This window comes from Eucalyptus grandis, chromosome 11 (genome assembly GCF_016545825.1).
Source record: "Eucalyptus grandis isolate ANBG69807.140 chromosome 11, ASM1654582v1, whole genome shotgun sequence".
In the NCBI taxonomy this organism is placed as follows: domain Eukaryota; kingdom Viridiplantae; phylum Streptophyta; class Magnoliopsida; order Myrtales; family Myrtaceae; genus Eucalyptus; species Eucalyptus grandis.
Window position 1 is genome coordinate 45444799 of NC_052622.1, and position 12578 is coordinate 45457376.

Below are 12578 nucleotides of genomic sequence, written 5' to 3' on the forward strand. Positions count from 1 at the left end.
ATTAATATATCAAATTTGAGTTTGAATAACGATTTATTAAATCGAATTTATTGAGAAATATTTATTTAAAGATTTCTCCAAGCGGATTAGAAATCAGACCAAAAAGCTTTTCTTTCTTAAACTTATTTTGACGGTACAAAAGAAAGCAATGAAGATATCACTTGCCACTACAAGACAAAAATGATCTCACATATTTAATTATATCTATTTAATCTTTGAGGGTGGAGAGGACTTTTTCAAGAGAAGAAGTTATCCTTTTGTGGGTCCTCTCTTTATATATATACATAGCCAAGAAAACTAATGAGGAGCCGTTGAAACCAAGAAGAGACGCACAAAGCCAGAAGCTGACGAGAAGAGTATTGCCGGGGTTTGATTGAGTGATGATTTTTGCAATGAGTTTACATCTATATTATATTATTTATTTGTAAACATTTTGGATTTAGATTTAAATCTAAGTGCAGAAAACACTCGAGCACGTAAGCAGTTATAAACTCTTATTCTTCGATTATAGTGGATTGTTTATTGTTGGTTCACCCCATGGATTTAGATACCGATATTAGAACCGAATCACGTAAATATCCGGTATCCTTATTATTCCTTGTTTATTTCTCTAGTGATTTCGTGTTGACATAAATTGTAAAATTCTATTATTTCCGCGTATTATATTTCAACAATTAGTATTAGAGCTTGGGATCAGATTTCTTAATTGTGATTTGAGGTTTTTGCTTGTCTGATTATTATCTAAAAAATCTGTTATTATAATTATGTCTTAGGCGAAAGCTTAGATTGAGAAGTTTAACAAAAGTATTGCCATGTTAAAGCAAATTTCATTTTCGAAAATGCCCTTGTCATGATGTTGCCAGTGAAACCAAATCAAACTATCAACGAGGCCAAATGGCTACCGACAACCTCAAGCAAGGTTGGCTAATGCTAGACTTGGCTCGTTGACGAGGCTTAGGCTGCCAACGAAGGTTTGAGGTTTATTCTTCTAAAAAAAATAAAGAATAGTAAAAGTTGTATTTATTTTAAAATGACATTTAAACCAAAATTACTTCCCAATACATTTTTAAATTACAATTTATCAAACACTCTTTGTATTTAGAAAAACCCCTTCCAATTAAAGTCTTTGCATTTAAAAAATGCAGCTTATGAGTCTTAAAGACCTAGAGGGCAAGTAAGGAAAATGACGTAGAAGGCACAAAGAAAAAAGGAAACACCAAAGATTGAAGCGTTTGTTGTGAATTCTTCCCCTCAAATAGATGATTTATGATTTATGCTTATTTATAGTGAGTAAGGGTGAGCGGTTTCAGGATTGATCTAGGTTTCATGGAACCTACCTTGTTAGGACCGGTTCCCTAGTTTTTGAAACCTAAAACATACCTTGCATATCCCAAAATCTGGAACCTATCCTATCAATTGATTCTAGAGTCTATCTGAGTTGCTGGCCAATTTCTTTTTTTCCTTTGTTTCATTTTTTTCTTCTTCTTTTAGTTTAGCAAAATGAAAGTGAATGCCCAGTAATGAGTCCAAGGTAGAACCAAGAACAAGACCGTACCAACCATAAAGAACCCAAGGGCGCCACACCCTTACCGTGACCCAATAAGTTTTCAGGTTAGTTCTCACCTTTCCATCCCGTAAAATTACTGAACACTCAAATGTATGCTAAATGGTATAAGAAGGGTGCACTAGCAATTCCATATGCATTATATGGTAATCTAACTTTGAGACATGGTTGGAAGATGAACATCCAAATAGACAACATCCCGATCAACCTCCATGTATCGGGCTCACATGATGGAAATTAAAGATTGAAAGATAGATCCACCGAAAAGCAACGATGCATTATGGCCTTGAACCTGTATAAGGCCGATCCCGGAACAGCAGGGTTTTTGGTGGCTGTTGAGGCTCTCGGAATGAAGGTTGAAGCAGTCTTTTTTTCTTTTTTTTTTGAACAGAAAAGCAGTCTTTTAAACCTCCTGTTTTTAAGACGCAACGAAACAAGAACACCAACACGAATAAGAATATAATCTCTAGAATGATAAAAAGTTTAAAACACACATTGCCTAGAAAGTTCCCAGTCCGACTCTTCGATTCTCGGTTCCCAGTCCGAATTTTTATGTAGAGATTGGTCAGAATACTGTAGCTAAACCAGTCCGGAGGTATTTTTGCCTTCTTTAGCTCGAGTAAAACTCTTTCAGCTGTTGCAACATCATGTTGCTGCTTGCAGCTAGTTAACCACAGAATATAGGTGATTATGTCCGGTGAAGTGCTCCTTTTCAATCACTTCAAGAACCTTCTCCAGTTGTGCACTGGACACATACGTACATAGTATGTGGTTACAGGGAAGAGGGCTCTTCAAGAAACCACAACTGGACATTTTCTCAATTATGGCCTCAGCTTTGCTGGACAGCTGCTTCTTGGCATAGTTGTGGAGGAGAGCATTACAGATATGCTCCCCTCTCATCTGAGATGGAAGATCTTCGAAGAACTTCTCTGCAATGTTAAGCCCACGAACTTTAGCAATTAGGTCTAGGTGAACAGCATGGTCACCGGCTAACAGCTTGATATCTTGCTGTAACCTCATCCATTCACATATCTGTAAAGGAAAGTACGTAACAGAACATTACGCATTCATGTTATAATCACTAATACTATCACAAGTTTGAGGCTAGACTAGTATTAAATTGTAAGAATATGAAGCCATGAAAGACCGAGACATGTTGGCCTTCTATAAGCAACTAGTTGAGTCCCAGGAAATCAAGCACCTGCTATCAACCGAAAAATTCCTTAGGTACATTGTGTAGGTTCCTGGGAAGCTCCATTCAAAGGAGCAAAAAAAGGCCTTATAGATGTGACAATTAAAGTTATTACTGCATTAACATCCTCAAGCAACTTTCGCTAAAAACCTCAATGACTTGGAGATTTATCTGCACATGTAACAAGGATTTTCTAACAGAATTTTCATCATTTGGTACCTTAGAAAGCACCACAATTGTTTAAGTGTGCAACCGACCATAAGTAGTACTTTCCATCCCATTTTGCCATAAGGCTAAGTATTTATCTATAATAATCAATACTTTTTTTAAACTTTTCCACATAGATATTAAAAGAACCATTACCTCTCTTTACTTTTTTTCTTTTCTTTTTCTTTTTTTTTTGGGGAGGGGTTTACATCTATCTCCTATAACTTATTAATCAAGATTTAAAATTTTTAAGTGCTTGCTCCAGTTCACATCATTCAAAAAATAAAAAACAAAAAACAAAGGGCCTGCATGGTAACACTCCAAAAAAGTGTTTCTGGAACACTTTTGTACTTTTTTGTTCGGGAACAAAAAAAAAGCAAACGCGTTTGGTTACATTTCTGTTCTTTTTTTGTTTTTTGTTCCGGAACAAAATTGGAGCAAAAAAAAGAAACACAAAAAAGTTGCTTCTTGTTCCAGAAACAATTTTGAAGAAACGTTTTTTCTCTCTCTTCTCTTTTCTTCTTCTTTTCTTCTTCTTTTTTCTTCTTTTTTCTTTGGCCAGTCGCCGGCCTCGGCCATGGCTGGCGATCGGCCGTCGAGGGTCGGCGACCTCGCTGGAGCATCGCCGGCCCCCAGCGAGGCCGAGCCTTGCCCGCGCCCGGTGAGGCCGAGCTCGCCTAGCCAAGGCAAGGCTCGGCCTCGCTCAAGGGGAGATCTTCGGCTAGGGTTCCGACGAGGGGCTCCGGAGGACGGTGCGACGGCGGCGCGGCACTAGAGGCTTCGGGATCGGGACGGCGTCGAGCTGCGGGCTTCGGGGCGGCGTCGAGCTGCGGGCTTCGGGGCAGCGTCGAGCTGCGGGCTTCGGGCGGCATCGAGCTGCGGGCTTCGGGCGCAGGTGCTCGGCTCCGACGGCGGGCGCGAGGCTCGGCCTCGCCCGCGCCGGCGACGCCGAGCCTCACCTTGGCTGGGCGAGCTCGGCTCGCCCGGCCAAGGCGAGGCCGAGCCACGCCCAACCACGGCGAGCCTCGCCGTGGCTGGGCAAGGCTGCCGGCCCCGTCGGCCGGTCGCCGGCCTCGAAAGAAGAAAAATAAAAATAAAGGAAAAAATGGAAAATAAAATCAAAATATTAAAAAATTAAAAGAAACAAAAAAAGAATAAAAATTACCAAACATGTTTCTACTCATTTTTTATTCCCGGAACAAACGTTACCAAACACGTTCTTTTGTTCAAAAACCGTTCCCCGGAACAGAAACACTTTTTTTTATTTCTGTTCCCGGGAACAAAAAAGAAACAGAAATGTTTCCATGTGGGCCCAAAATTTACCGTGTCTATCATATTACAGTACATTTTCAATCGTCATAACAAGGCTAATCGACTATGAGATGTGTTAACTAATATTATCTTGTAGATGGGTCAACTAAGTAAATCCATGATTAGGGGACGATAGACCGATCTTGAATTTAAAAAAAAAAAAAAAGGGAGAAGGGAATAACGGGATATGGGATATAAAGAAGATATGGCATCTTGGTTTAAAGGGATAACAAGGCTACCCAGTCATTTCGTAATGTCACCATCACCAGCACCAACATCATCACAACTAGGGGTATGCATGGTCCGGGTGAGCAGTTCTCGATCTAGAACCAGGAACCGCCCGTTAAGAACTGGTTCCAAAAAATTGGAACTGGGAACCACCCACTAATTGCATGAATCCACTCGGGAATCAGACCGTCAGTCCGGTTCGGTTCCCGGGTGGATCCATAGAACCGGTCTAACCTCCGCGTCTTCCCTTTTCCACTCTCCCCACATCTACTTATTCTAGCTCTTGCGACCATGCTAGCTTTATTCTCCTCAAGTATTAGCGCTGTGGTGGCAGCGGTCGTGACCCTCGCTTTGCTTCCATCCCAGCCACCATCACCATCTTCACCACCGCCTCCACCGTCTCCCACTCCTCCCTCGAGACCGACAATGAGGAGGACAACGAGGACAATGAGCCGTTCTTAGACCTGGAGTTCGCTCGTCCCCAAAGATGAGGATGATGAGGAGAAGCCTGAGGAGGGGGAGGAGGAAGAGGGGAGGTAGAAGCGGGACGATCCCAACAACGAAGAGGAAGATAGTGACAGTGAATGCGGAGGTGGTGATGACGTGGAGAGAGAGTTCAAGTTCGAGGGATGAAAAGAGAATCAACTCATTGTTTCGTCGAGTTCAGACTAGGACTCAAAGGGAGATAGGTAGATCCAAAGGTAAATCGGAGAGGAAGAGGGAGCTCGGGGAAATTTTGGATTGAGAAAGACGAGATGGAATAGGAGAGTAGTGAATTGAGACAAGATTGTGATTCACAACCACAATTTGACCCTAATATACCATTTCCTACCTCCATTGCTCGGCAACCATCCCTCCATTACCACAACAAGAACAAAGAACCGCCACAAACGAGGTAACATCTGCACATCTCCCTATTACAATGCCAATCCTCATGATTACCCCCCACTACACACACAACCATTCTCCCATTCCTCCTGCACCAACGCTATTTTCGATCATGCCCGAGAGATAGAGAGCGTGCGGGTGTTGCATTACCATTCTCCATTACTGCCAGCGGTAACTGGAATCTCCAATTATGAACTACTTATCGGCACATTTGCAATTAGCGACCAAGATTCTTAATCACCAATTAAATTTTAGTGAAACCAAATAAAACTACGATCAAGATGTAGTCACTACATTACATGCCAGATTTTCCAAACAATAGACAAGATGCCACAAATTCCACATCTTTTAGTTTTCATCTCAGCTCTTCCCCAACCATTCAACATCATGTCCCAATCACCAAAGGAAAGAAAAGACAGTACCCATCTAATTTGTCTCATCGTTCTACGAATTACCACCATGTCGATAAACGTACTCAATATCAGTCACTTGCTTAGCTCCTATCTACCTATAATTTCAAACAAATAGACCTCTCCTTTCAGAGCTTCGCCTTCAATGGTGTCCATTTCTCAGGAAAAATGACTCTTCTTCACTTCTAAAATTATTTCAGAGTGCGAGAACTACACTGGTGTAACATTAAGTTCAACGCAAAGAAAGGAGAACCTCGAGGGCGTGCTTTGTAGCGCCTAAGCTTGCGAAGCTCTCGGACAATGCGGTTGAGCTCATACTTGTGCACCGCGCCTCCTTCCTCCTTCTACTTGCGAATCGTCACCACCGCGCTCCGCTTTGCGTACACCAGGCTCAGCAGCCTCTTCCCCAGCGTGTCTCCGCCTTTCCTCTTCGGCGCCGTTTGAGAGGGGTGGGGGGGCTGCGCCACCGCCGGATGACGGGCTCTCTGCTGCCACGACCTCCGTTGAGAAGCAGCGATTGGTGATGGGAAGCAATGCGCGAGCAGAGTGAAGCAGCATGGCGGTCCGCATGCCCTAAATTGGTTAAAGCAACTTTAGGTGCGTTTGGTTGAACTTTTGGGGAAAGCCATTGAGAAAATGCAAAGGACTTTAGGTTGAAGAAGCTTTTCAGAATGCAAATTGTGTTTGTTAAATTTTTATCTGAAAGTCCATTGTGAAGTACCTTTGAACAAAATATTGTTTGGAGAGATTATATTTACAAATGAATTTTGCGATAAAAAATAATCTCAAAAGAAAAATAAAAAAATTAGCTGGCAAGGGCAGCAACCGCTAGCGATCGAAATCTATTGCCGACGGCCGACATCTGACTCAGGCAGCCCCAGAGACAACTGGGGAGGGTTACCCGGGGTTGAGCGACCCCTAAAGACCATCGGTGAAGGCCGCCCTAGGTCAGGCAACCTCGGTGACCCCGCCGCCACCCAGATCTGGGGCGGCGAGGTTGTCCTGCAACCTTGCCGCCCCTGGATCTGGGTCGTGGCGGTGTGGTGCAACCTCGCCACCCCCAGCGACCTCGCCGCCCCAAATCTGGGTCACAGCGGGGTCGTCCGACCTTGCGCGACCTAGACCGAGGGTGACGAGGTCGGCGACCTAGACCTCGCCACAACCCAGATGGCGCAGCGGTTGCACCACCCCCCGGCAACGATCATCTGGGCACTGCGACCATGCTTGCCCTTTGCTGGCGACTGTTCACAAAGAAGAAGAGGAAGATGAAAAGTGAGGGCAAAACCAGAGAAATGAAAAACTAACGAGGATAATTTGGGAAGATTTTTTATTTATTTATTTACCCCCTCAGCTTAGCATGCGAGAAGGCTAAAAGCCCAAGGTAGCCCCTAACCTGTCTTGGGCTTTCAGCCTTGTGAAAGCTGGCATTTTCCAAATGGGCTTTGAAATTTTTTTACCAAACACCCTTACATTGGCCCAAGGATCTTTGGGGGTTCAAAGTGGCTTCTAAAGGCCACTCCCAAACTTACCCTTTATATATATGGGCCCAAATTCACTAATGTTTTCTACACGGAAAAGGTCCAAGTCCAATTTTCTTTTTTCGCTTCTTTCCTCTCATCTCCTCATGAAGGACATATGCGTAATTTGAAGGATTTTGTTTTGGATTGTCTCATGCTTCAAAAAATAACAAAGCATGTCAAAGGCCACTGGCCATAAGGGCCGTAACGAGGGTAATACTTTTATTAGGAGGACTTAAGTAGTATCAACACGCGACACACGACTCGACATGCAGCATGTCATTCCTAAAAAAATAGAAAATTTCGACATGTTAGAATACGTTGTATACCAAATGTATTTTTTTTTATAAATAGATTATTTCAATCAATTTAATTTGATTTAAATTAAAAATAAATAATAATAATAATAATAATAAAAAAGGCTGAAATGAATTTACACTAAAATTATTAATTCACAATTTATTAAAATTATTCATTATTTCAATTTGATAAATTCAACTCCATTCCAATAATCCATAAAACTTGGAAAAAAAAATAAGCAATTCACATTCTACACTTGTGTGTCAGATATATCGAAAGAAAAGAGAAAAAAACTTAATGGGTGAATTGTATATCACAGAAAGTGAAAGTCGAAAAGGGAAAAAAAAGACTGTTTTACTCTTTCTCCTTTTTATTATTGTTTTTTTTTTTCATACATATACAATTTGACCCCTAATTTATTAAATATTTTTAAAATTGATCTCACGTATCGAAATCACATATCGGAAACTCGCGTATCAGAATTTCAACGGAGAGTGTCGAGAAACTTGACCTCATTTTGAATTTTTCGATTCGCGTTGATCAAGTATCGGAGAGTGTTGAAAAATGTTAGATACATGTCAAAGTATCTGACAAAATACAAACGTTCTCGGAGAGTGTCGGTGCTTCATAGGGATATGGCAAAGAGTCTAATCCACTTTAAGCATTGAAAAGATCTATAGAGTAAAAAGAGGAAAACCTAACATATGGCAGCATAGTCTCAAAATACTTAGCTAGACCTAATGCGCTTTGATTTTTGAAAAGATCTATCCAGTAATTTAACCTAAAAGGGGATGACCTAGTCAATTGGAGCCTAGTCTCATATTATTGAGATGAAGTATTCGACACATGATATGTATTTGACGCATGAGATACCGCCCTAACTCAATATATCATCTATGCCTATTTATAATAAGTTAAAAAGGGTTTGAATAGTAAATTGGTGAATGCTACTTCTCAATAAATTTGCAAGTGATTTTTCAATTTCTCTTCTTAATTCCATGCTATCCTACTTTTCACCTAACCCAAAATAACGGTTATTTTGAGAAAATACTAGAAGATATATTGAATATTTCAACAAAATGTTTTCTTAACACGGAATAGGGAGCTGAATTGCGTTTCATTGAAGTGATCTTCTTGGAATCATGGGTTCATTTCTCTTTCTCAATATGAAAATGAGAAAATATTATATCATTATCGTTCATGGAAAAATTTAATTAGTGTATGCTTGCGTGACTTTTTAGAGTTATCGGTTAGAAATTTTCTTTTTACCTTTTTATTTTGAATTCGAACATTTGCAATCGGTAATATTTATTTTCTCTTGTGGTGATTTTCCTGTCATGTATACACCTGAATAATTAACAAGGCAAAAGATGATTTGATGTAATGGGAAGCTTATAGCATAAGAACTTCAACTTCAATTATAACTACAATTCTCTTATTTTTTTCGATATGTTACTCTTTTCACTTTTTGCAAATAAGCAAGTTACATTATAACTTTTAAGTGGGCGCAGGGGCGGAGGCAAAGGCTGACAACGGGCTCTCCGCCGCCACGGCCTCCACCGAGAAGCGGCGGTTGGCGGTGGGAAGAAACGCGCGGGTGGGGCGAAGCAGCATGGCGGTCCGCGTGCCCTGAAGTGGTTAAAGCAACTTTATATACATGGGCCCAAATTCACTAATGTTTTCTAAACGAAAAAGGGCCCAAGTCTTGTTTTCTTCTTTTAACTTTTTTTTTCTCTCATCTCCTCGTGAAGGACATTCGCGTAAATTGCAGGATTTCATTTTGGAACGTCTCGTGCTCCAAAAATCACGAAGTGTGTCAAAGGCCTTTGGGCAACAAGGACCATGATGAGGGCAATACTTTTATTAGGGAGACTTAAGTAAAATCAACACGCGACACGCGACACGACACGACATGTCAACACATCATTTCTAAAAAAGTGAGAATTTTGACATGTTAGAACACGTTGTATACCAAATGTGTTTATATATATATATATATATATATATATATATATATAATAAATTATCATTTTTATGATTATTTCAATCAAATTAATTTGATTTAAATTCACAAATAAATAAATAATAATAAAAGCCTAGAATGAATTTACACTAAAACATTAATCCACAATTTATTAATACTTATTCATTATTTCAATTTGATAAATTCAACTCTATTCCAATAATCTATAAAACTTGAAGGAAAAAAAAAAGCAATTCACATTCTACACTTGAGTGTCAGATATGATGGAAGAGAAGAAGAAAAAAAAATTATGAGGTAAATTGTATATCACAGAAAGTGAAAGTCGGAAGAGAATAAAAGATTACGTTTTTCCTCTTTCTCCATTTATTATTTTTATTATTGTTCTTTTATGTGTGTGTGTGTGTGTGTGTGTGTGTGTGTATTGACCTTTTATTTATTGAATATTTTTAAAATTGATCTATTGTGTCGGAATCACGTGCCAGAAAATCGCATATCAGAATTCTGACTTGATTATTGGAGAGTATTGAAAAAGTTAATTAGGTGTCGGATTTTCTAACACGTTTTGATCGAGTGTTAGAGACTGTTTGAGAGTGTCCGAGAATATTGGACACGTGTCAAAATGACCGACACAATACAAAGACTCTCGGAGAGTATCGGTGCTTGATAGGGACATGCTAAAGAGTTTGATCTTCTTTAAGCATTGAAAAGATCTATATATTAAAAAGAGGAAAACCTAGCATATGCTAGCATAGTCTCAAAATACTTAGCTAAACCTAACGTGCTTTGATTGTTGCCAATAATTTAACCTAAAAGGGGATGACCTAGTCAATGGGAGCCTAATCCCATATTATTGAAATGAAGTATCCGACATATAATATGTATTTGACACATGAGATGCCGTCCTAACTCAATACATCATCTATACCTATTTATAATAAGACGAAAAGGGTTTGAATAGTAAATTGGTGAATGATGCTTCTCAAGAAATTTGCAAATGATTGTTGATTTCCTCTTCTCAATTCCACACAATCCTACTTTTCACCAAACCCAAAATAACTGTTATTTTGAGAAAAGACTAAAAGATATATTGAATATTTCAACAAACTGTTTCCTTAACATGGAATGGGGAACTGAATTGCATTTCATTGAAGTGATCTTCTTGGAATCATGGGTTCATTTCTCTTTTTCAATACGAAAAAGAGAAAATATTATATCATTACCATTCATGGAAAAATCTAATTAGTACATGCTAGCGTGACCTTGTAGAGTTATCGGTTAGAATTTTTCTTTTTGCCTTTTTATTTTGAATTCGAAAGTATGCAATCGGTAATATTTATTTTCTCTTGTGGTGATTTTCTTGTCATGTATACAGCCTGAATAATTAACAAGGTAAAAGAAGATTGATGTAATGGGAAGCCTACAGCATAAGACTTTCAACTTCAATCATAACTACAATTCTCTTATTTTTGTCGATATATTACTCTTCTCACTTTTTGCAAATAAGCAAGTTACATTATAACTTCCATAACATTTTGGATAGCTCGCCTTACCTAAGTTTAACCACTTATAATGCTTCATCATAAACTTTACAATAGATTTGTTCATTTTTCACGATCATATTGTATTTTTTATAATAGATATTTCTCCACTAGCATTTTTAACTGGCTTTGAATATGACAAACACCATGCTCAATATGATTATGAGTCAATCTGCACTTTAGTACCATCTATATCAAGGCCTTTGTGAAATATTACATGAACACAATTTCAAACAAAGAAAAACAACACATTTTTAATAAATCACTGCTTATATAAGGATAGACAGTTTTATTATTAGCTCGAAGCATTAAGATTTATCTAGATAAAAATAATTGCAAAGTACAAAGTTTGGCTGATTGACTACACTAAGATGGGATGGCGGCCATCCCTCCCGCCCGTGTTTACTCTTTTTCTCTTCATTTTTTTTAAAATTTTTTTTAATTTATAATCTAACTTAATTTAGTTTGTATTTGGACGGAAATACCATGATCGACCGAAATATTTTGCCAATCGATAAGCTGGCGAGGCTAGTCCCTTATTTGAAATGTCCATAACCACTTTATGCCGTTCTTTAAGACTCATATGGGGACTTCAGGCTCTTATTTGAAACAAAGTCCACTCAAAAGGCGTGAAGAGTCTAGTGCTGTGGCACTTGTTTCTGAAATAGAACCCAAAAGCATAGAAGAAGCTTTATCAGATGAAAGCTGGATTGAAGCTATGCAAGAAGAGCTCAGGCAATTCAGTATCAATGATGTCTGGGAATTGACTCCTAAACCAAAAGGTAAATCTGTTATTGGAGCTAAATGGGTTTTCAGGAACAAGATGAACGAGAAAGGAAAAGTCGTAAGAAACAAAGCAAGACTCGTGGCCAAGGGATATACACAAGAAGAGGGGATAGACTATGATGAGACCTACGCTCCAATAGCAAGGTTAGAAGCTATTCGATTATTGCTTGCTTTTGCTTGTTATAAAAATTTCAGGTTATTCCAAATGGACGTCAAAAGTGCCTTCCTAAATGGATTTATCCATGAGGAAGTTTATGTGGAACAACCACCAGGGTTTGAAGACCCAAATAAACAGACTCAGTCTTGGACCGAAAAGGCCTTGTATGGTTTAAAGCAAGCACCTCGAGCTTGGTACGACAGACTAAGTAAGTTTTAATACATAATGGTTTTGTCAAAGGTAAAGTAGATACTACTCTATTTATCAAAAAGGAAAACAAAAGCTTTCTACTTGTTCAAATATATGTGGATGATATTATTTTTGGATCCTCTAATGAAAGTCTGTGTAAGAAATTCTCTAAGTCTATGTAGGATGAGTTTGAAATGAGTATGATGGGAGAGTTAACCTTCTTTCTTGAACTTCAAGTAAAACAATTGAAGGAATGAACTTTTATTCATCAAGAAAAATATGCTAATGATCTTGTCAAAAGGTTTGG